Source organism: Phyllobates terribilis, unplaced genomic scaffold (genome assembly GCF_046119375.1).
Source record: "Phyllobates terribilis strain yellow unplaced genomic scaffold, ASM4611937v1 Scaffold_12__6_contigs__length_324123572, whole genome shotgun sequence".
NCBI classification, from domain to species: Eukaryota; Metazoa; Chordata; class Amphibia; order Anura; family Dendrobatidae; genus Phyllobates; species Phyllobates terribilis.
In genome coordinates, this window is record NW_027362772.1 from 166267563 (window position 1) to 166292792 (window position 25230).

At 45.4% G+C, this 25230-nt stretch overlaps 1 pseudogene; it reads left to right on the forward strand.

Moving 5' to 3' along the window:
• Nucleotides 1-300: 300 nt before the first annotated feature.
• Nucleotides 301-25230, forward strand: LOC141173175 (glutathione S-transferase kappa 1-like; annotated as a pseudogene).

Below are 25230 nucleotides of genomic sequence, written 5' to 3' on the forward strand. Positions count from 1 at the left end.
CATAGAGCAACATCTGGCTTCAGTGTTTTTTAGCCTAGAAAAACAGCATTGCACAATGTTGTGTGTGATTTTAGCCTTTTTCTACTTATTCTTTGTGTATAGCACCATAAAATCAGTGCAGCTTTAAAAATAAATAATAATGTAATGTATTTCTTTTTGTTGAAAAATTGCAATAATGAAATATGCCAGCAGATGGCAGTAAGAGCCTTTACTATTTGCAGGCTTCAGAAGATCAGACAAATGCAAGAAGGAGGAACATTCTCTCTTCCCACAATGCTCCTTGCAGTGTAAGCAGCAGACATGTCTAAGAGGAAGGTGCTGGAGCTGTTCTATCATGTAGTCTCCGTATGTTCCTGGCTGGGCTTTGAGGTGAGAGCTTCTGAGTTTTCCATTATTCTGGACATTGCACAGGTGCATTAACATCCCAGTGTTATGTTAGGGTAATCCTATTACAAATGACAGAGCCTTTCTGATAATATCATCATAGGAAATTGCTTTATAGTGCGGTGTTATTTATGTGCACTATTGATTTTGTGCATATTCTACTCGTCAGCTTCTGTAAGAGCTTACAAAAAATGTGCGCAAAGAAACCACAATTAATTAAAGGTAAAGCTTTATTGAAAATAGAAAAAACTTTGTGAAAACTGATTACCAAGTGGGAGACCAGCAGGTGGCAGCACAGGACAAGAAGGTAGCACTATCACATGGTATGAAGCAATGTATAGCAGCAATAAAGTTATTAGTAACTAAATATGGGTCAGAGTATCAGTGTAAACTCAACACAATGGACATAGTATTCATCTGGAACAACACCGTATGGAAGATAAATCAGAGTAAATGCATGTGGTAAATCATTATGACACTATGACATTGTGCAAATCTGTAACCACACGGTCAGAAAACTCAAGGGAATCCAGTACAGCCAATAAACTTAAAGGGGTTGTCCAGGACTTTAACAGTGATTGCTTATCCTTAGGATAGGTTATCAATGTCTGATTGGTGGGAGTGCGACACCCATCAACATCAGCTGTTGGTGGCGACTGGAAGTTCTCATTTATGGAGCTGCACAGCTCCGTTGACTACATAGTGGTCGCGGCTGGGTACTGCACGTCCACTCCCTATTCAAATTAATGGGGGGGAAGGAGGGTTGAGGGTGGTGTGCAGTACCCGGCCGCGACCACTATATAGTTAAAGTCCAAGACAGCCCCTTTAATACAAATTATATAAGTGAAGAAAGTGAAATCTGAATGAGTTAAACATTATCTCCCGCGGATGTGGTGCCAGGCCTCAACACGGGTTTAGGCGCAATGCTTTCGTCTGAAGAGGAATTTCACCTTTCAGGATGACAAAGACCCTAATCGACATCCAAATCAGCAGATGAAGGGCTTCACTAGAAGAGAATCAAAGTTTTGGAAAGGCCCAGCCACAGCCCAGACCTGAATCCAATTGAATGTCTGTGGGTTGACCTGAAGAGGGCGCTGTAGACAGGAGATGCCCTCACAATCTGACAGATTTGGAGCTACTGCAAGGAAGAGCAGGCAAAGATTGCCAGTTCTAGAAGTGCCGTGCTGATAGTATTCAGTCTTTTTGGGTAGGAGACTGTCATAAATTCAAAGGGAACTTCAACACAGTATTAGTTTCATGGTGCGCATATTATTTTCTTTATTTTTATTTTTCCACTTGAAAAGATTGCAGATTTTCTTTTTTCAGTGGATTTATTCAGATTATAGAAGACATTAAAAGTGGAAAAAGTTCTGAAATGATTCTTCTTGGTATGATTTGTATTACATAACAAAAACCTGGCATTTTAAGGGATGTGTAAACTTTTTATATCCACTGTATATACAGATCCCATTGGTAGGATCTACTTCTATCATACATTATTGGTATATGGCATAAATAAATGAGATGAGAATACTCAGTGGTTCTTACATTCACAATCATATCTGACCTATGATTTGCACAAATGATACGTAATGTAGCAGCTCCAGGACTAGGAGTTAACACTTCTATTCTAAATTCTGTTTTTTATTTTTACGTTTCAGATACTTTTACAATATTAGAATATATGGAACGTAGACATTCATTTATGCCCGGGGTACCTTGCAGGAGTAATGAATACAACTGGCATGTAAGGCTGCGTGCCCACTATGCGTTTTTCAAGCGTTTCTGCCACGGAATTTCCGCAGCGAAAACGCTTAAAAAACGCTAGGTAATCCATCCCCCATGGTCCCCAATGACAAGCCGCAATGTCAATTTTTCCGCAGCGTTTGTGCTGCGCTCAAAAATCCGCAGCATGTCCATTAATTTTGCGGACATGCAGCGTAATCGCCGCCATTGACTTGCATTGGACCGCTTGACATCCGCATGAGCAAATGTGCACAAGCGGATATCACACGGTTCAATGTGCGGATGGTACCCAGGTCTGGAGGAGAGAAGACTCTCATCCAGACCTGGGTACCATAGAAACTGTAAAAAAATAATTTAAAATTAAAAAAAAAAGATTATACTCACCTTCCGATGTCCTCCTGGTGTTTTCGCTGCTCCGTCCGATCTCTTGCACTGCTGGTGCTGTTGTGAAGGACCTGCAATGACGTCACTGAGTCATGTGACCCGTCACATGACTCAATGACGTCACTGCAGGTGCTTCATAACACCGCGAGCCGCCCAAGACACCGGACGGAGCAGCGAAAACACCAGTAGGACATCGGAAGGTGAGTATAATCTTTTTTTTTTTTTACCATTCTTATTCTTTTTTTTTTTTAACTAACTTGGTCACATTATATAAATCCATGCCGGTTGCATGGATTTATATAGCGTGAACAAGTTGTCAAGCACTTTTCCAAGTGATGCTAAAATCGCTTGGAAAAACGCTTGATAACCCGCATGCAGAAATGCATGCAAAAATGCTTCCACCTGGCGGGAAAAACGCATGTAAAAACTGCATTCATTTTTCCCGCCAGGGAGAAGCGTAAAAAATATGCAGCATTTCTGCATCGTGGGCACATAGTCTAACACTAGAAAGTGTAGCAAGAACAGCAGCTTGTTCGTACTAACAAAAGAATGGGATGACCTGTAAATATCAAGCTGATCCGTACCTGCAATGTATGGTGGGCCCGAAGGCCCTAAGGATTGGCCATCAATGTTTTGGTCCCGGCTATCTCCATAAGTGTCAGACTTTGGATGGACCGCCACCGCTGATGCGAAACATCTGCTCAATTCAAACAGGGGACTTTATCGGTAGCAGTCACCAATCAGATACCTAAGTAGTAGTGTTAGGAATACCCCTTTAATTCTAGCAGTGTTCAGCACATTTTTTTTTCATGATTAGCAGACATAGTACAACAATGACAGACATGTATTTTAGAGATCAGAAAATCAATTTGCAGGATCTTGGTCCAGCGGCCTCATCAGTAATCTGTGACTGCTGGACTGGAGCCCTGAGAGCCGCCTCTCACCTGCTGGAATATGCGGCGTCTCTTCTGATAAGTTGTTATTATGCATTGCTTATATAGCGATATTATATTCTGCAGCGCTTTATAGACCTCACCATCACTGTCCCCATTGGAGCTCACAATCTAGATTCCCTATCAGTATGTCTTTGGAGTGTGTGAGGAATCCCATGCAAACACTGGGAGAAAATACAAACTCCTTGCAGATGATGTCCTTGGTGGGATTTGAACCCAGGACCCCAGGGCTTCAAGGCTGCAATGCTAACCACTGAACCACGATGCTGCCCCAATTAGTAGATGTCATGCGTGTCCCACCGTAACGATAATGTTTCGCTGTGCCTACAAATCTAAAGGAGTCACTGTGGATGAACACTTAGGTGGTGAGTCGCTCGGCTCCCATCCGGTGGCTGCGGACCACTCACATATCCTCTGGACTAGGGTCCTGCGAATACAAGCTGGAAAGGAGCAAATGGTTGAATTATGTTACAGGTGTACTACTCAAGTTACAGTACAGACCAAAAGTTTGGACACACCTCATTTAAAGATTTTTCTGTATTTTCATGACTTTGAAAATTGTACATTCACACAGAAGGCATCAAAACGATGAATTAAAACATGTGGAATTATATACTTAATAAAAAAAGTGTGAAACAACTGAAAATATGTCTTATATTCTAGGTTCTTCAAAATAGCCACCTTTTGCTTTGATGACTGCTTTGCACACTCTTGGCATTCTCTTGATGAGCTTCAAGAGGTAGTCACCGGAAATGGTTTTCCAACAATCTTGAAGGAGTTCCCAGAGATGCTTAGCACTTGTTGGCCCTTTTGCCTTCACTCTGCGGTCCAGCTCACCTCAAACCATCTCGATTGGGTTCAGGTCTGGTGACTGTAGAGGCCAGGTCATCTGGAGTAGCACCCCATCACTCTCCCTCTTGGTCAAATAGCCCTTACACAGCTTGGAGGTGTGTTTGGGGTCATTGTCCGGTTGAAAAATAAATGATGGTCCAACTAAACGCAAACCGGATGGAATAGCATGCCGTTGCAAGATGCTGTGGTAGCCATGCTGGTTCAGTATGCCTTCAATTTTGAATAAATCCCCAACAGTGTCACCAGCAAAGCACCCCCACACCATCACACCTCCTCCTCCATGCTTCACGGTGGGAACCAGGCATGTAGAGTCCATCCGTTCACCTTTTCTGCGTCGCACAAAGACACGGTGGTTGGAACCAAAGATCTCAAATTTGGACTTATCAGACCAAAGCACAGATTTCCACTGGTCTAATGTCCATTCCTTGTGTTCTTTAGCCCAAACAAGTCTCTTCTGCTTGTTGCCTGTCCTTAGCAGTGGTTTCCTTGCAGCTATTTTACCATGAAGGCCTGCTGCACAAAGTCTCCTCTTAACAGTTGTTATTGTTATCAATAAAAACTTCAGCTTGGTGCGCAAAAAATAAGTCCTCACCCAGCCCCAGATCCCGAAAAATGGAGACGCTACAGGTCTTAGAAAATGGCGTGTTTTTTTTTTTTTACCAAACTTTGGAATTTTTTTTCACCACTTAAATAAAAAAAAAACTATACATGTTTGGTGTCTACGAACTCATAATGACCTGGAGAATAATAATGGCAGGTCAGTTTTAGCATTCAGTGAACGTGGTAAAAAAAATAAATAAAAACCAACTGTGGTATTGCACTTTTTTTCCAATTTCACCGCACTTGGATTTTTTTCCCATTTTCCCATACAGTATATGGTAAAACTAGTAATTAGAGATGAGCGTTGTTCTACTCGAACTGTTCGCCAATCTCAAATTCGAGCTGTTTTGGGCGGTGTTCGAGCCGGTCGGCGAACATGAACAATTTGAGAAAAATTCGGCTGTTCGAGGTTATGTTCGATAACTGTTCGTGCACCAAAATCATAACTGGATTTTTTCTCAGTAATGATGAAAATTAATGTTAATACGCAGTTTGAGTGTACAGCGGGGCGGGGGGAGGGGCAGGGGATGGATCTCTGCAGGAACAATGAAGATCTCCATTTTTTTTTCTCTTTCCCGCATTTGCAGTGGGGAGGTGCAATCTGTCAGCCTATCAGCAGCGCACACACGGAGCGAAGTGCTTTTTTTCACACAAGCAAGGGCATGTGTGATTGGCAGTGTATGTCACATGTCCTTGCCCTATAAGACCAAGCCATTTTCCCCGTTGCCACCATTTTCTCACTGCTGCAGCTGCGTGTTAGACGGCACCGCTGTTGCTGTGTGCGCTATACCTTGTTAATTTCAAGCCAATTTTCGCACAAATATACAGATAGCTTGGGAGTAGGGAATAGTTGTGATTGCAGTCCTTTTAAGGACTAGGTTACAGCATTTCCTACGACTTTTATCAGGCAGGTCTGTGCTCTTAAATAGATAGATTGTGGGAGTAAAGACTAATTGTAATTGGAGTCCTTTTCAGGACTAGGTTACATCAGTTCCTATCAGTTTTTGCCAGGCAGGTCTGTGCCAGTGCTGTGCAAGTTTTTTTCACAGCATTTGGCTGAATCTAGCAAAGCTAATCCTTTTTGGCCTATTGCAGAGTGTGTTAGTCAGTGGAGTAGCCTATCTGTGTTGCAAGATATACCACCTGTGTATAGAATACCAATTTTTTTACTGCACCTAGTGAAGTAAAATCTTTTGGGCATAGCATCATTCTATTAGTCCATCTATACTGACCTCCATCAGGTTGCAAACTGAATATAATTTTTTTCTGCATCTAGCTCTGAAAAAATATTTGGGCTTCTAGCGGTGTGTGGGACTTGGTCTATTAGTCCATCTATACTGACCTCAATCAGGTTGCAAATTAAAAATAATTTTTTTCTGCATCTAGCTCTGAAAAAATATTTGGGCTTCTAGCAGTGTGTGAGACTTGGTCTATTAGTCCATCTATACTGACCTCCATCAGGTTGCAAATTAAAAATAATTTTTTTCTGCATCTAGCTCTGAAAAAATATTTGGGCTTCTAGCAGTGTGTGGGACTTGGTCTATTAGTCCATCTATACTGACCTCCATCAGGTTGCAAATTAAAAATAATTTTTTTCTTCATTTATCTCTGAAAAAATATTTGGGCTTCTAGCAGCGTGTGGGACTTGTTCTATTAGTCCATCTATACTGACCTCCATCAGGTTGCAAATTAAAAATAATTTTTTTCTGCATGTAGCTCTGAAAAAATATTTGGGCTTCTAGCAGTGTGTGGGACTTGGTCTATTAGTCCATCTATACTGACCTCCATCAGGTTGCAAATTAAAAATAATTTTTTTCTGCATCTAGCTCTGAAAAAATATTTGGGCTTCTAGCAGTGTGTGGGACTTGGTCTATTAGTCCATCTATACTGACCTCCATCAGGTTGCAAATTGAGTAAAAAAATTTTCTGCATCTAGCTCTGAAAAAATATTTGGGCTTCTAGCAGTGTGTGGGACTTGGTCTATTAGTCCATCTATACTGACCTCCATCAGGTTGCAAATTGAATAAAAAAAATTTCTGCATCTAGCTCTTAAAAAATATTTGGGCTTCTAGCGGTGTGTGGGACTTGGTCTATTAGTCCATCTATACTGACCTCCATCAGGTTGCAAATTAAAAATAATTTTTTTCTGCATCTAGCTCTGAAAAAATATTTGGGCTTCTAGCGGTGTGTGGGACTTGGTCTATTAGTCCATCTATACTGACCTCCATCAGGTTGCAAATTAAAAATAATTTTTTTCTGCATCTAGCTCTGAAAAAATATTTGGGCTTCTAGCAGTGTGTGGGACTTGGTCTATTAGTCCATCTATACTGACCTCCATCAGGTTGCAAATTAAAAATAATTTTTTTCTTCATTTATCTCTGAAAAAATATTTGGGCTTCTAGCAGCGTGTGGGACTTGTTCTATTAGTCCATCTATACTGACCTCCATCAGGTTGCAAATTAAAAATAATTTTTTTCTGCATCTAGCTCTGAAAAAATATTTGGGCTTCTAGCAGCGTGTGGGACTTGTTCTATTAGTCCATCTATACTGACCTCCATCAGGTTGCAAATTAAAAATAATTTTTTTCTGCATCTAGCTCTGAAAAAATATTTGGGCTTCTAGCAGCGTGTGGGACTTGTTCTATTAGTCCATCTATACTGACCTCCATCAGGTTGCAAATTAAAAATAATTTTTTTCTTCATTGATCTCTGAAAAAATATTTGGGCTTCTAGCAGCGTGTGGGACTTGTTCTATTAGTCCATCTATACTGACCTCCATCAGGTTGCAAATTAAAAATAATTTTTTTCTGCATCTAGCCCAGCCAATAGTTTTGGCCTAATACCACAGTTTGGCCACTCAGCTCTGCTCGGTTACCATCCATTGTTTTTTTGTGCAAACAACTCCAGAGTTGTGAATTAGTTAACCACCAAAATGAGTGGAAAAAGGCCTGCTGCTGGTGGAAAGGGGAATAGGCGTGTTGGGAAGGGGAAAAAAGGTTGTGTCCGTGGGGTAGGTGCAGAAGAAAGACCATCTTCCAGCCAAACTAAAATGTCTACTTCTTTTAGCGGACAATGTGATAAGATCCCTTTCTTACGGCCACGCCAATCGCTACAAATTCCAGATGAGGCACAAAAACAGCAGGTGCTTCAACGGATATCAAGTGCTCCTTTAAGTGGGCTCTCCTCCACATCAACTTCAACATCACAAATACTCCAGTCCTCAAAGGTGTCACCCAAATCGCACTTGCTTCCTCACAGCTCCCAAATCTCCAGCTGCCCGTCTGAGTATGAGGTAGAACAGATGGTTGAGTCTGCAGAGCTGTTTACTCATACTATAGCCTGGGAATCAGAGGTCGACTCCAGCGCTTCTGTGAATCCAGACGAGGAAATGATCTGCACTGATGCCCAGAATCTTTATGAGTCGGATCCAGGACCAGACGCAGAAGGTTCTGACCATAATGTAGACCCTCATTCCCAAACTGTAACTCCTGTTGGTGGAGACAATGAGGAAGACGATGATAAGACTCAAATACCTGATTGGAGCGACAACTTTAGTTTTTTGTCAGGGCAGGAACAGGTTGGCTCTGAGGACGACGGGTGTGATAACGCACAGGGTGATGATGATGAGGTCGGAGATCCCACTTACTGTCAACCCACAGTCAGCCAAGAGATGAGGTCAGCAGAGGAGGTGGAGGAAGATGCTAGTGACGACGAGGTCAGGTTGCGCCTTCCTGGACAGAGACGTAGTACTGGAAGCACGTCAACAACTGCATCCTCAAACACAACTCTGCCTCTCACCACAAGTCGTGGTGGCTCTTCAGGTCGCATGGGTGCTAAGCCTTGCATAGCCTGGGCATTTTTTCAGATCGATAAAGATGACCCAACTCGTGTTATCTGTAACATTTGTCAGCAAAAGCTAAGTAGAGGCCAAAAAATACATAGTTTGAGTACTTTATGCATGAACCGGCACATGGACATGAAGCATAAGTTGCAGTGGGAAGCTCAGTGTGCTACAATGCGGCCTAGCCGGCCGGGCCAACCACCGTCTGCCATATCTTTTGCATCCGCGGCCTCTTCATCCTCTGTGACTGGGGGGACAGCAGTCACACCTGTTTTGGGGCGCAGACCTGCCACCTCTTTACCCGCAACAGCCAGCGTGATTGGCAGGTCATCATTTTCTTTGGAGGTGGTAACACCAGCTGGTCTTGAGCGCTGTCCGACATCGATAGCACCACCTTTGGATCAAGGCAACCTAACATGTCCGCCTGCATCTTCCTCACAGACCGGCAGTTTGCCGGGGACACCCTTATCAACCCCGTCTAAGCACAATAGCCAGCCTTCGGTCCCTCAGATGTGGACAAGTAAAAGACCATTTCCTCCTAGCCATGAGAAAGCTAAGAGGTTGAATTTCACCATCTGCAAGCTCTTGGCTACAGAAATGCTGCCTTTCCGCCTGGTGGACACAGAGGATTTTCGAGACCTTATGTCCGTCGCAGTGCCCCAGTACCAGATGCCCAGTCAGCACTACTTCTCAAAGAAAGGTGTGCCTGCGCTCCACCAGCATGTCGCACACAACATCACCGCTTCTTTGAGAAACTCTGTGTGTGACAGGGTGCATTTCACCACAGACTCTTGGACGAGTAGGCATGGACAGGGGCGTTACATGTCGCTGACTGGGCACTGGGTAACTATGGTGACAGCAGGACAAGGGGCTGCTGTCCAAGTCTTGCCGTCCCCACGAGTTGTGCGTCAATCCTCTTTATGTCAAAGTTCCTCCACTGCTTCTGCCTCCTCAACCTCCTCTCGGTCTTCCACCTGCACCCAAAGCCTGTCTGGTCATGCCACAAGCTTTCTAACTGCGCAGAAGGGATCCTGCACACCTCCTTACTATGCTGGCAGTAGGGCTCAACGTCATCAGGCGGTTTTTACATTGAAATGTCTGGGAAATGTGAGTCACACAGCTAAGGAGTTGTGGTCAGCTCTGGAGAACCAATTTCATGAATGGTTGTCTCCACTGGACCTGAAACCAGGGAAGGCCGTGTGCGACAATGCTGCAAACCTGGGTGCGGCCCTTCGCCGGGGCAATGTCACACACGTGCCTTGTATGGCTCACGTGTTGAACCTGGTTGTCCAGCAATGTTTAGCCCACTATCCCAGACTAGATGGCCTTCTGCAGAGGGCACGGTCGCTGTGTGCTCACTTACGCCGTTCGCATCCCGCAGCTCAGCCAGCGACTTACATCTCTACAGAAGTCGTTGGGCCTGCCACTTCACCGGCTAAAATGCGATGTGCCTACCCGGTGGAATTCAACTCTGCACATGTTGCAGCGACTGTGGCAGCACCGACAAGCCCTGGTGCAATACGTTCTGACGTATAGCCTGGGCCAACGAGATTCAGAGGTGGGGCAAATCACGCTGGAGGAGTGGTCTCAGATCAGGAACCTATGCACCCTTCTGCACAGTTTTGAAATGGCGACGAAGATGTTTAGTGCTGACGATGCCATTATCAACATGACTATTCCGGTGATTTACATGCTGGAGCACATGTTAAACAGAATTCGGAGTCAGGTGGTGGCACAAGAGGAGGTGGAGGAAGTAGAGGAGGAGGAGTTGTATGCGGAAGGGCTAACATCTGCAAGGTCCAGACGGTCGGCAGCACCAAGGCGGCAGGCATATGAGGGTGGGGGAGATGGTTTTACCAGGGCGCATGGTAGCAGCCAAACTAGTGAGGAAGGTGCAGGAGCCCAGGAAGAAGTGGAGGACGAACTGATGGAAGACTCATCAGATGAGGGAGACCTTGATCACATTTCTGTTGTGCGAGGTTGGGGGGAGAAGACAGAGGAAGGAAGCATGATTGTTACCTCGCCACCAACACAACAGGGACTTGGTGCTCCTGGATGCGCAACACACATGAGTGCCTTCTTGCTGCACTACCTGCAGCATGACCCTCATATTGTCAGAATTCGAAGTAATCATGACTACTGGGTTGCCACACTCTTAGATCACCCCAAACTTTTCGATCAACCTTTTCATTTTAATAAAGACCAAAAAAATGGTCATTTTTGAAATTATAAGCATTAGCAGGTTGTTAGAAACTGAAATCAAACAGGTTTCAACTCAAAACTTTATTCTAGGTGATGTTACATTTTCACATAGGACCCCTTGTTCGAAAGGAGCTTCTGAACTCTCTCGTCCATTGAATTTGTCAGGTTTTGGATGGTTTCTGCTTCAATTGTTTTGCATGAGGACAGAATACCCTCCCAGAGCTGTTGCTTAGATGTGAACTGCCTCCCGCCATCATAGACACTCCTTTTAATGATGCTCCAAAGGTTCTGAATGGGGTAGAGGTCAGGGGAGCATGGGGGTCACACCATAAGTTTGTCCCCTTTTATGCCCATATCAGCCAGAGATGCAGATGTTTTATGTGCAGAATGAGATGGTGCATTATCATGCAGAAAAATGATCTTGCTGTGAAATACACGGTTCTTCTTCTTGAACCATGGCAGGAAGTGCTGTTTGAGAAAATCCACATACATTATGGAGTTCATCTTTAGCGCCTTCAGGGATCCTAAAGGGGCCGACAATCTCTCTCCCCATGATTCCAGCCCAAAACATTACTCCACCTCCTCCTTGTTGGCGCTGTAGCCGTGTTTGCGTGGGGTGTCCATCAACCAGCCATCCTCCACTCCATTCATCTGGACCATCGAGCGCTGCACGGCACTCATCCGTGAACAAAACAGTTTTGAAATCAGTCTTCATGTAATGTTTGGCCCACTGGAGCCGTTTCTGCTTGTGTGAAGTGGATAGAGGAGGTCGACAGGATGGCATATGCACAGCTGCAAACCTCTGAAGGACCCTGCATCTTGTTGTTCGGGGGACGTTGGAGGCACAAGCAGCTTCAAAAACTTGTCTGCTGCTATGACAAGGCTTTTTTGCCGCTGCTGTTTCAACCTGACGTAATTGCCTGTAGGAAAGAGTCCTCAATTTGCCCTTATCAGCACGCACACGTGTGTACTGTGAATCAGCTACATACTTCTTGATTGCCAAGACACTTCATCCTGATCATCGCACAATGTTGATTGTAGTCATGCCTTGACCTAAACACTCCACAATTTGTTGCTTCTCAGCAGCCGACACATCCTTTTTCTTTCCCATTTTGGCAGAAAATGTAGGCTGCTTAATAATGTGAGAGAGCCTTCTTAAGTAGTCTTGCCTTTCATTGGACACACCTGCCAAACTAATTAGCACAGGTGTCTGCAATTGCTTACAGTGATATAAAGAGCCCTGACACACATCACCATCAATGAGTTTAACTGACAAACAAACAAATTCTTCCCTTATCACTCCTAAACACTTTTTGCATAATAATTTGGAACGCGGTGTACATGTGCTTTTCCACAAAACACCAGTGGTTCACGTAGTGAATCTTACAGTTCTAACTTGCCAACCGTGGTCTGTATGGAATTGTTCAATAAAGGGCCCAAAATTAAGATAACATAGATGGGAGAGGTCTCTATGAATAGGAATTCCTAAGTATTTGATACCCTGTGAGGGCCAGGCAAAGGGAAAGTTGGACTGGATGGAATCCTATATGGATTTAGGGAGGGAGACATCGAGGGCCTCAGACTTCGCTGCATTGATTTTAAAATTTTACCATGTAACAAAGTGATCTATTTCAGCCATAACAGCAGGGATGGATATATGTGATTGAGTGATATATACTAGGACATCATCAGCAAATAGAGAGCACTTGTACTCGGTGCCTCCCACCTCAATCCACCTAATATTGGGGTTATGGCGAATTGATGAGAGCAGGTGCTCCGTCACTAGGATGTATAAGAGAGGGGACAGAGGACATCCCTGCCTTGTCCCATTGGTGATTGTGAAAGGTGATGAAAATGTTCTGACGCACCCCCTGGGCCTGGGACACCCGGAGCCGGACACTTTTTGGTGGATGCTGGTGGTTGTAGTCTTCGTGGCGGCGATCCGGTTCCGTGGCTCAGGGCGGTCAAACCAGTGGCGGAACTATTTATGTGGTTTTGATGTTTAAATGTCCGACTACGCCACCCGTGGATTGCGGTCAGAGTGAACCGCCGCTACAGGGCAGACCGCTAAGGCTGGTGTTGTGGGTGCAGCAGAGCGTAGCATAACTCCCCACGGGAGGAGTATAGCCTCAGGGCAGTGTATGCGGAGGATGGGGGTGATGGTGCAGGGCAGCAGCAGTAACGACACGGAGTCAGTGATGCAGTTCAGGGCCTTTACTCACAGTTCTTATTATCCAGACCACGTCTGCAGGTAACGGCTGCCCACGTCGTACTGTGCTCACCAGGTGAGGGGCTCAGACAACTCCCAGATAACTTTGGAGCGCTTCACAGGACCCCCTTTGTGTGTCCTTTGTCTGGCCTTTCTTACCAACACTTCTGTCCGGCTGCCTCGGGCCTCCTCTTGGTAAACTTGGCGCCAGTTTCCCTGACCCTATGTGGTGCCTTCCTAGCGGGTGGAGCAAGGGGCTGCGCCACATAAAATGTCAGAGCCTCCGGTTTCTAGCTGAGGGTCGTTTCCTGCCTCCACTAGTTCGGGGACCGGTCTCCCCCTTTGGCCTGACCCCTCCACGCAGGTGGATTCGGGCGTGCGGTGGCGACTCGCCCGTCCGCACCCCTGGGATCCCTTCATTCCTCGTTCCTGGAGCCTTCTCCGCTCCTCTTCCTTCCTTCTCCCTCTTGCAGGCCTGGGCCTCTGTTACTAGGCCCGCCTCCGGAGCAGAGCTCATGCAGAGCCCCTGCTCCCTGCCACTTCTGCTCAGACTTCTCTGCACTGAACTAAGATGGTGCCCACCTTTTATACTCCCTTCTCAATGCACCCAGGAACTGCTTCCTCCCTGCTCCTGCACTGCAGGGTTCCCCTTCCTCAGTGTTCCCTCCCCCCACTCCAGCCAGGGACAGGTACTGTCGTGCCCATCTCAGGGGCATATTGGTCGCCCTGCCCCACGGCAATGTGGTGTAATGCATGCAGGTGTCGGGTCCTGATCCACACTCCATCCTTATCTGAGAGTGAGATATCACACCTCTGGGTGAGGTGCAATACGTCTGTAGCAACCGAGCCCTCGGTGCTACAGTTCCATTTATCTTCAGCCTAGGTGACGTATTGTGATACAGGGCCGTGATTTTGGCTATAAAAGGGTCCCCTAGACCCCTACCCCAAGCTTTTTAAGAGAATCATATATGGCGTGCCAGGAGACTCTATGGAATGCTTTCTCAGCATCCAACGAGAGTATCTACTTACAAATTTTTAACTGCATCTAGCCCAGGAAATACTTTGTGCCTAGTAGCAGTGTCTGCTAGTCAGCGGATTATCCCGGCTGTTAAGCAAGCTACACCACCTGTAGTTTGGACACTTAATTTTTTCAAAGGAAATGCTTCGGGACCACGGGATACTCAGTGAAGAGCATCAGGAGGCACCCCAAGGCATAGGGGCTGGGACTGGCAGTAGGATGCCTTGCGGTGGACAGCCGAGCTCGATCCTTATAAAAGCTTTTTAACTGCAGCAGCTTTAGTGGACGCTACTGGAGCTGGAATTACGCGGCTGCTGGCATGAGACTTGCCCTCCAATAGATCCTTGTAAATGGATTTAAAGTGTATTCATTCAAATTAGAGGGACAATTTAAATTAAAAAGCTTAGAGCTGCCTCCACCACAGGGGGGCTCGCTCGACCCACCAGCGGACAGGCACCAGTATTGGGAGAGGGGGGCTGGCCGTCAGTGTTCACCGCGGCTCTGGCACAAACCCGGCGACACGGAGGTGGCACGGGCAGGAGCGGACTGAACGTGTCGGCTTCTCACTTTTTGGATTTTAGAAGGGCATGACATGCCTATATCTGTGTCTCCCCCTCCTTTTACTCCTCCACCTCTTTTCTTTTCGCATGACTATATGTACTTGTCACTTTTCCATGTGTTAGTTGTGTCTTCTGAGCAGTTTGTCAGCTTTTGGACACCTTTGAAGGTGTTTTCTATGTGTTTCTATGTGTTTTTGTTTGCCTGCCATTGGTTTTAACGGTGTTCGAAGGTGTTCGACGAACAGTTCGACGAACAGTTCGGCGAACACACGGGTGTTCGACGAACCGAACCGAACTCGAACACTACGGGGGTGGCTCAACACTACTAGTAATGGCGTTGAAAAGTACAACTTGTCCCGCAAAAAATAAGCCTTCACACGGCCATATTGACCGAAAAATAAAAATGCTATGGCTCTGAGAACAAGGGGAACAAAAAAGGAAAATGCAAAAACTCAAAATCCCAGGGTTTCGAAGGGGTTAAAGTAATGATGGCCACTCGTTTTTCTTTACTTAGCTGCTTTTTTCTTGCCATAATACAAATTCTAACAGTCTATTCAGTAGGACTATCAGCTGTGTATCCACCAGACTTCTGCACAACACAACTGATGGTCCCAACCCCATTTATAAGGCAAGAAATCCCACTTATTAAACCTGACAGGGCACACCTGTGAAGTGAGAACCATTTCCGGTGACTACCTCTTGAAGCTCATCAAGAGAATGCCAAGAGTGTGCAAAGCAGTCATCAAAGCAAAAGGTGGCTACTTTGAAGAACCTAGAATATAAGACATATTTTCAGTTGTTTCACACTTTTTTGTTAAGTATATAATTCCACGTGTTAATTCATAGTTTTGATGCCTTCAGTGTGAATTTACAATTTGCATAGTCATGAAAATACAGAAAAATCTTTAAATGAGAAGGTGTGTCCAAACTTTTGGTCTGTACTGTACGTTTTACTTATCTCCTGAACTCTGAAGAGACAGAGACCCTGATTCCAGCAATGTGTCACTTACTGGGCTATTTGGTGTAGTGTTATTATTATTTATTATTATAGCACCATTTATTCCATGGCACTTTACATGTGAAAAAGGGGTATACATAGCAAAAATAATTACAATAATCTTGAACAAAATGTGACGGCGACTGGTACAGGAGGAGAGAGGACCCTGCCGTGAGGGCTCACAATCTACAAGGGATGGTTGGGATACAGTAGGTCAGGGTAGAGCTGGTCGTGCAGCGGTATGGTGGAGTGAGGGCTACTGCAGGTTGTAGGCTTGTCGGAAGAGGTAGGTCTTCAGGTTCCTTTTGAAGGCTTCCACGGTAGGCGAGAGTCTGATATGTTGGGGTATAGAGTTCCAGAGTAGGAGGGATGCACAGGAGGAATCTTGCATGCGATTGTGGGAAGAAGAGATAAGAGGGGAGTAGAGAAGTAGATCTTGTGAGGATCGGAGGTTGCATGCAGGCCAGTACCGGGAGACTAGGTCACAAATGTAAGGAGGAGACAGGTTGTGGATGGCTTTGTATACCAAGGTTAGGGTTTTGAACTGGAGTCTCTGGGCAATTGGGAGCCAGTGGAGAGATTGACTGAGGGGACAAGCCAGGGACTAGTGGGGTGACAGGTGGATTAGTCGGCCAGCACAGTTTAGGATGGATTGGAGGGGTGCGAGAGTTGTAGAAAGGAGGCCACAAAGCAGAAGGTTGCAGTAATCAAGGCGGGAGATGATGAGGGCGTGCACTAGTGTTTTTGCAGATTCATGGTTGAGGAATGTGCGGATTCGGGAGATATTTTTACGTTGGAGTCAGCAGGAAGTGAAAAGGGCATGGGGAGATGTGGTTTGAAGGAGAGATTAGAGTCCAGGGTTACCCAAAGGCAGCGAGCTTGTGGGACTGGGGAGAGTGGACAGCCATTGACGTAGATAGATAGGTCAGATGAGGGGGTTGAGTGAGATGGGGGAAAGATGATGAATTCTGTTTTATCCATGTTAAGTTTTAGAAATCAAACAGAGAAGAAGGATGAAATAGCAGATCAACATTGTGGGATTCTTGTTAGTAGGAAGGAGATATCGGGTCCAGAGAGGTAGATCTGTGTGTCATCAGCATAGAGGTGATACTGAAAGCCATGAGACTATGAGCTGTCCCAGGCCAAAAGGTGTAAATTGAGGTGTAAATTCATATTCATGAGCCACACAACTGATTGGCAGCTTTCTCCCTATGCACAGTGTATATAGAAAGCAGCCAATCAGTGGTGTGGGCAGGGTTATAAAGAGGTCTTCATTCAGAGAACTGGTAGATCTGAAGCAGAAAAAATAATCCTATTCTCAAAATGACAGCAAGGAGACCAGTAAGTGACACATCACTAGAATCAGGGTCTCTGCCCCTATATTATGGTGCTCTCAGATGGTGTAGCAAAAAACCTAGCGACAGATTCCTTTGAAGGTTGTAAGGTGATTACACGCATGTCCTGGTGCTGAGTTGCTGCATAAGTCAGATTTATCTCAGAATTGAAATGCACTCTAAAATGTGTCAATTTCACAATATAGCAGATCCAATGATGTTACAGTATCAGAAATGACTCTTATTTATTATCTATAGGTAACTCACCCCCTGCCCTGGTTCCAAAGAGACGCCTACATGGCAAGGGACCTGAGAAGGCTGAATGAGTTTTATCAAGTTCCTTTACGGAGACCAAGTGATGTCTTTAATGTTATGATTAATGAAGGTTAGTATTTCCTGTGTCTGAGAAGGAATAGGAGGGTTGGATGGCCGTGTGGTGCAAAATAGGGACTGCAAAACCACCATTTACCCATATACTTATATCCTATGTATCATGTAACATCACCTTTCCTGGGTGAGGAATATGTTATAAGTGTGGTGAGCCGGCAGCATGTGAACTCTATACTCACCTAAACATTGTTACAGAGCAAGGACCCCTTCATGGCAGCGATGTCCCCCAATAGCAGTGGCCTCGTTCAGCAGGATAATGCCTTTACCACTCTGCAAAAACTACTCAGGAACATTTTGAAGAACCTGTCAAAAGGCCAAAGAATAAATGTTAGTTCCGTTCTTGGACACAGTTCAGGTCTTTGAATTATTTGGACTTTATTTATTATTATTCTAAGTTATATTGCACGACTCGTTAAAGGGTTGATTGTGACTTGTAGGATTGCTGCTTCCAATAGGTGGCGCTATAGAGTTCAAGTCCTCTTTTTCTCTGAAGAGGCAATTTGCATATTGGACTTTACAGGGAGCCTTTCAGCCATGCGGTTTGTGACTAGAGATGAGCGGTGTTCGACTAGAACTGTTCGCCAATCTCAAATTCGAGCTGTTTTGGGCGGTGTTCGAGTTGTTCGACGAACCCGAACGATTTGCAAAAAATTCGGCTGTTCGAGGTTATTTTCGATAACTGTTCGTGCACCAAAAGCGTGTCCTGCATGTCTGGCGCTATTTAGAGCACCAATCATGCAGGGATTGTCTGCCACTCACTGTAATGCCACAGCCATGGTGGTTGTGGCATTACAGTGATTGCCCAAATCGATGGGAACTGTGCTCACAGTGAAACACGAAAAGCCGGCAATTCAGCAGCGGCATACACCGGTACCCGACAATTTAGAACCGAAAGAATAGAGCTTCACACATAGATTAGATAGATATAAACATGTCAGCCACATATATACGAAGTACAGTGAAAGTGCTGCTTACTGTACTTGTCATTTAGCGTAAAGGATTTATCAAAAAAAATAATAGTGTTTTCATGCACCGTCTCTTTAAAAAAGCCGGCCGGCAATTCAGCATCTGTACCCAACAATTTAGAATAGAAGGAATAGAGAATCACACATAGATTAGATAGATAGAAACATGTCAGTCACATATATATGAAGTACAGTGACAGTGTTGGTTACTGTACTTGTCATTTAGTATTAAAATAAAGGATTTATTATTCAAAAAATTGGCGTGGGGTTCCCCTTAATTTTATGCTCTAGCGGAGGTTAAGCAGACAGCTGGGGCAGATGTTTGAAGCCTGGGAAGGGGGTAATACCCACGGAGCTTCCCAGGCTACTAATATCAGCCCCCAGCTGAATACATAGCCTTTACTAGCTATTAAAATGGGGGACCCCCCCCAAAAAATGACGTGGGGTCCCCCCTAATTTAATAGCTAGCAAAGGCTAGGCAGACAGCTGGGGGCTGATATTAATAGCCCAGGAAGGGAGCCATGAATATTGGCCCCCTCCCAGGCTAGAAACACCAGCCGTCAGCCGCCCCAGAAATGGCGCATTCATAGGATGCGCCAATTCTGGCACTTAGCCTCGCTCTTCCACGCTGCCCTGGTGCGGTGGCAGGGGGTAATAGGGCTGGGGTTGATGTCAGCTTATAATGCCAGCTGACATCAAGCCCAGGTTAGTAATGGAGAGGCGTCTATAAGACACCCCCATTACTAACCCCATAGTCAAAGTTAAAAAAAACACAAACACCCAGAATAAAGTCCTTTAATTGAAATAAAGACACAATTCTTTATTGTTCTAAATTAAACCATACTTACCATCACGCCCATTCCAGCTGAAGCCAACGATCTCCTGTAAAAAAAATAAAATAATAAAGCAACCTCATCCTTACCTTTCCATGGTTCCCACGACAGCTTCAGCTCTGCTACATCGAGATGACAGGCTGGACCGCAGCAGAACGCTGCCATCCAGCCTGTCATGCCGCAGACACTGAGAAGCGCAGGCATGCTTGCGCTCCACATTGTCTCTCTGTGACGGCATAAAGATGAGCCGAGGTCATGTCCAATGAACTCGGCTCACCTCATGCACGTCACTTACAGCGTGGGAGAATTCTCACGCTGAAGCGCTGAGTGCAGGAGAATTTTCCCACGCTGTCAGTGAGGTGCATGAGGTGAGCTGAGTTCATTGGACATGAGCTCACCTCATGCACGTCACTGACAGCGTGGGAGAATTCTCCTGCACTCAGCACTTCAGCGTGAGAATTTTCCCACGCTGTCAGTGACGTGCATGAGGTGAGCCGAGTTCATTGGACATGACCTCGGCTCATCTGGATGCCGTCACAGCGAGACACTGAGGAGCGCAAGCAAGCCTGCTCTTCTCAGTGTCTGCGGCATGACAGGCTGGATGGCAGCGTTCTGCTGCGGTCCAGTCTGTCATCTCGATGTAGCAGAGCTGAAGCTGTCGTGGGAACCATGGAAAGGTAAGGATGAGGTTGGTTTATTATTTTTCTTTTATTGCAGGAGATCGTTGGCTTCAGCTGGAATGGGTGTGATGGTAAGTATGGTTTAATTTAGAACAATAAAGAATTGTGTGTTTATTTCAATTAAAGGACTTTATTCTGGGTGTTGTGTTTTTTTTAAATACTTTACTAGAAATTCATGGCGGTCATGTCTAATACTGGCGTGACTCCATGAATTTTGGGCTTGGGGCCAGCTGATAATACCAAGCTGGCCCTAACCCCTTTATTACCCAGTGAGCCACCGCACCAGGGCCCTGGATGAGTTGGGTACAGCGCTAGAAGATGGCGCTTCTATGAACGCGCCATTTTCCGGGGTGGCTGCGGACTGCAATTTGCAGCGGGGAGGGCCCAGAAAGCTTGGGCCTCCCTGCGCTGCAGATTCCAGCCCCCAGCTGCCTAGTTGTACCTGGCTGGACACAAAAATAGGGCGAAGCCCCACGTATTTTTTTTTTAATTATTTCATGAAATTCATGAAATAATTAAGAAAAAAAGGCCTTCCCTATATTGTTGTGTCCGGCCAGGTACAAATAGTCAGCTGGTGGTTGGGGGCAGCCCGTTCCTGCCTGCTGTACCTGGCTGGACACAAATATAGTGCGAAGCCCCACTTCAATTTTTTTTAATTATTTCATGAAATTCATGAAATAATTAAGAAAAAAAGGCCTTCCCTATATTGTTGTGTCCGGCCAGGTACAAATAGGCAGCTGGTGGTTGGGGGCAGCCCATTCCTGCCTGCTGTACCTGGCTGGACACAAATATAGTGCGAAGCCCCACTTCAATTTTTTTAAATTATTTCAGGAAATTCATGAAATAATTAAAAAAAAATTGACGTGGGGCTTCGCCCTGTTTTTGTGTCCAGCCAGGTACAACTAGGCAGCTGGGGGCTGGAATCCGCAGCGCAGGGAGGCCCAAGCTTTCTGGGCCACCCCCGCTGCAAATTGCAGTCCGCAGCCACCCCGGAAAATGGCGCGTTCATAGAAGCGCCATCTTCTGGCGCTGTACCCAACTCATCCAGGGCCCTGATGCGGTGGCTCACTGGGTAATAAAGGGGTTAGGGCCAGCTTGGCATTATCAGCTGGCCCTAAGCCCAAAATTCATGGGGTCACGCCAATATTAGACATGACCACCATGAATTTCTAGTAAAGTATTTAAAAAAAACACAACACCCAGAAAAAAGTCCTTTAATTGAAATAAACACACAATTCTTTATTGTTCTAAATTAAACCATACTTACCGTCACGCCCATTCCAGCTGAAGCCAACGATCTCCTGAAATAAAAGAAAAATAATAAAGCAACATCATCCTTACCTTTCCATGGTTCCCATGACAGCTTCAGCTCTGCTACATCGAGATGACAGGCTGGACCGCAGCAGAACGCTGCCATCCAGCCTGTCATCCCGCAGACACTGAGAAGCGCAGGCTTGCTTGCGCTCCACAGTGTCTCTCTGTGAGGGCATCCAGATGAGCCGAGGTAATGTCCAATGAACTCGGCTCACCTCATGCACGTCACTGACAGCGTGGGAAAATTCTCCTGCACTCAGCGCTTCAGCGTGGGAGAATTCTCACGCTGAAGCGCTGAGTGCAGGAGAATTCTCCCACGCTGTCAGTGACGTGCAGGAGGTGAGCTGAGTTCATTGGACATGAGCTCACCTTATGCACGTCACTGACAGCGTGGGAGAATTCTCCTGCACTCAGCGCTTCAGCGTGAGAATTTTCCCACGCTGTCAGTGACGTGCATGAGGTGCGCCGAGTTCATTGGACATGAACTCGTCTCATCTTTATGCCGTCACAGCCAGACACTGCAGAGCGCAAGCATGCCTGCGCTTCTCAGTGTCTGCGGGATGACAGGCTGGATGGCAGCGATCTGCTGCGGTCCAGCCTGTCATCTCGATGTAGCAGAGCTGAAGCTGTCGTGGGAACCATGGAAAGGTAAGGATGATGTTGCTTTATTATTTTTCTTTTATTGCAGGAGATCGTTGGCTTCAGCTGGAATGGGCGTGATGGTAAGTATGGTTTAATTTAGAACAATAAAGGATTGTGTCTTTATTTCAATTAAAGGACTTTATTCTGGGTGTTTGTGTTTTCTTTTAACTTTGACTATGGGGTTAGTAATGGGGGTGTCTTATAGACGCCTCTCCATTACTAACCTGGGCTTGATGTCAGCTGGCATTATAAGCTGACATCAACCCCAGCCCTATTACCCCCTGCCACCGCACCAGGGCAGCGTGGAAGAGCGAGGCTAAGTGCCAGAATTGGCGCATCCTATGAATGCGCCATTTCTGGGGCGGCTGACGGCTGGTGTTTCTAGCCTGGGAGGGGGCCAATATTCATGGCTCCCTTCCTGGGCTATTAATATCAGCCCCCAGCTGTCTGCCTAGCCTTTGCTAGCTATTAAATTAGGGGGGACCCCACGTCATTTTTTTGGGGGGGTCCCCCATTTTAATAGCTAGTAAAGGCTATGTATTCAGCTGGGGGCTCATACTAGTAGCCTGGGAAGCTCCGTGGGTATTACCCCCTTCCCAGGCTTCAAACATCTGCCCCAGCTGTCTGCTTAACCTCCGCTAGAGACTAAAATTAAGGGGAACCCCACGCCAATTTTTTTAATAATAAATCCTTTATTTTAATACTAAATGACAAGTACAGTAACCAACACTATCACTGTACTTCATATATATGTGACTGACATGTTTCTATCTATCTAATCTATGTGTGAAGCTCTATTCTGTATGTTATAAATTGCCGGGTACAGATGCTGAATTGCCGGCCGGCTTTTTTAAAGAGACGGTGCATGAAAACACTATTATTTTTTTTAATAAATCCTTTACACTAAATGACAAGTACAGTAAGCAACATTGTCACTGTACTTCATATATATGTGACTGACATGTTTCTATCTATCTAATCTATGTGTGAAGCTCTATTCTTTCTGTTCTAAATTGCCGGGTACAGATGCTGAATTGCCGGCCGGCTTTTTTAAAGAGACGGTGCATGAAAACACTATTATATTTTTTAATAAATCCTTTACACTAAATGACAAGTACAGTAAGCAACACTGTCACTGTACTTCATATATATGTGACTGACATGTTTCTATCTATCTAATCTATGTGTGAGGCTCTATTCCTTCTTGTTTAAATTGTCGGGTACCTGTGTATGCCGCTGCTGAATTGCCAGCCGGCTTTTTTAAAGAAAGCGTCTTCTGAGCAGTTTGTCAGCTTCTGGACACCTTTGAAGGTGTTTTCTATGTGTTTCTATGTGTTTTTGTTTGCCTGCCATTGGTTTTAACGGTGTTCGACGGTGTTCTAAGGTGTTCGACGAACAGTTCGACGAACAGTTCCTCGAACATCCCGGTGTTCGACGAACCGAACCGAACCCGAACACTACGGGGGTGGCTCAACACTATTTGTGACTACTGCTCAGATGTCACATCCAGAGTTCCTCGAGGAGGTCTCCAGGAAGTTGTGGATGCGGATCTGCTCTGAGGTTGCTGTTACATTGTGTGCTATAGTATTCTTTCCATTAGCTTCTGATAACTGTACTTTTTGTTCCATTATATTACTTGGTAAAGGACAAGGAACACAGATCTAGTTATTTATTCTTCTACTGTGGGGTAAACTACAGATGTGGCATATCGCACATAGCACAGTGAGAAAAGTCCACACCTAGCTTGACATGTTTAGTGGCTTTTGATGTGTTACGTGTCCATTTACAGTTTCTGCATCAGGATATTTTTCGGCATCATGGTGTAGTTGCCATGTCATGATTTAGGTTAGATAATAATACATCTGTATTAAATTGCAACACCAAGAAGGAAAAATTATGGAATTAATTACATCGTATGATCGATAGACATGTTAATGATAAGCAAATGATGAAAAATTGTAAGCTTGTTGGTCTAAGCGTGCTACCATGTCTAGCAGCATCTCCGGACTTGTCTCCTATTGGGCACATTTGTGATGTCATTGGCCGGCAATTACATGGGGAGCTGCCAGCAGCGGATCTTGATGATTTGCCAAAGTGACAGAACATTCCTTAAACAACCAATAATAACCTAATTGAAAGCAGACAAAGCATACAAGTGTAGGGATTTCTGTGCATGGCTCTTTCATAGTCCATATTGAATAAATTGAGAGGTTTTAAATAATTTGTTTCCATTTTTTTTCATCATTTGCATATCATTGACATGTCAATCCATCCTGTGATTTCCATAATGGTTTCATTGTTCCAGAGTTTCATTGTTGCATCTATAGAAACTGGAAACAAATTTATAATGAGCCAAATCTTGCAATACATTATTTCCTCCCTTCTTAAAAAAAATGGACCAATTTTTTTTTAGAATTGTTAAATCTTTGAATAGTCTGAAAATGAAGCATTTGTTTTTAATCCATTTTCATGCATTCAGTGTTCTTACAGAGGTTTTCTGGTCTAAAATTACAAGTCTGCAGTCACTCTATGTGACTGCAGACTAGTGAATAGTAACATCGCATGCACTGCGCACTGTAAGGATTCTCCGGTGCCGACACAGAGAGAGCAGTCGCTCCTAGCCACATATTGCGACTAGACTGTTTCTGGCCTTGTTCAATGCAAGTATTCTAAGCGAGGCTTCCACGTCTAGTCGGAATATGCACGGGGGTGTGCGTAACCCATACTTGGGGTGACATGACTGCTGTTCCCAGCACTGACACCGGCGAATCCTCATAGAGCGCTGTGCACACGATGTGGGGATTCCCAGGTCTGCAGTCACATAAGTGACTGCAGATATTGTAGCTTAAGACCGGACAACCACTTTAATATTATGGTCTCTTGTGAATTGTTTTATCTCTCTTATTTACCTGTGATTTCTTCTTCCAGGAAGAAGACATTACAGAACCAGAGAGCTAGGCCCGGATTGGCAATGTTCTAAAGCGGGCAGATGCCCGGTGGCTCAGTAATACAGAGTGGGCTGGTAGCCCTTTAAAAGTCTCACCAAAGGCCCGGTGTACGCCCCGCGGCCGCGTGCTCTTTCACTTCTATACGCTGGCAAGGTCCGCTGCGGCCCCTGTGAGAGCGTGCGCGCCGTGGCTGCAGCCCTGCCAGTCAGTGAGTGCGTGCGTGAGTGCGTGCGTAACTTGTCAGTGTGTGCAAGCAAGAGAGCGTGCGGCCTCGCGCGCACAATGGGCCTTCAACCAAAGGTTTGAAAGGGCCACCGCGGCGCGCACAAGCCTGTACCAGCGTCAGTCCACCATTTTTATGGTTCCGAATCCTGCTTCA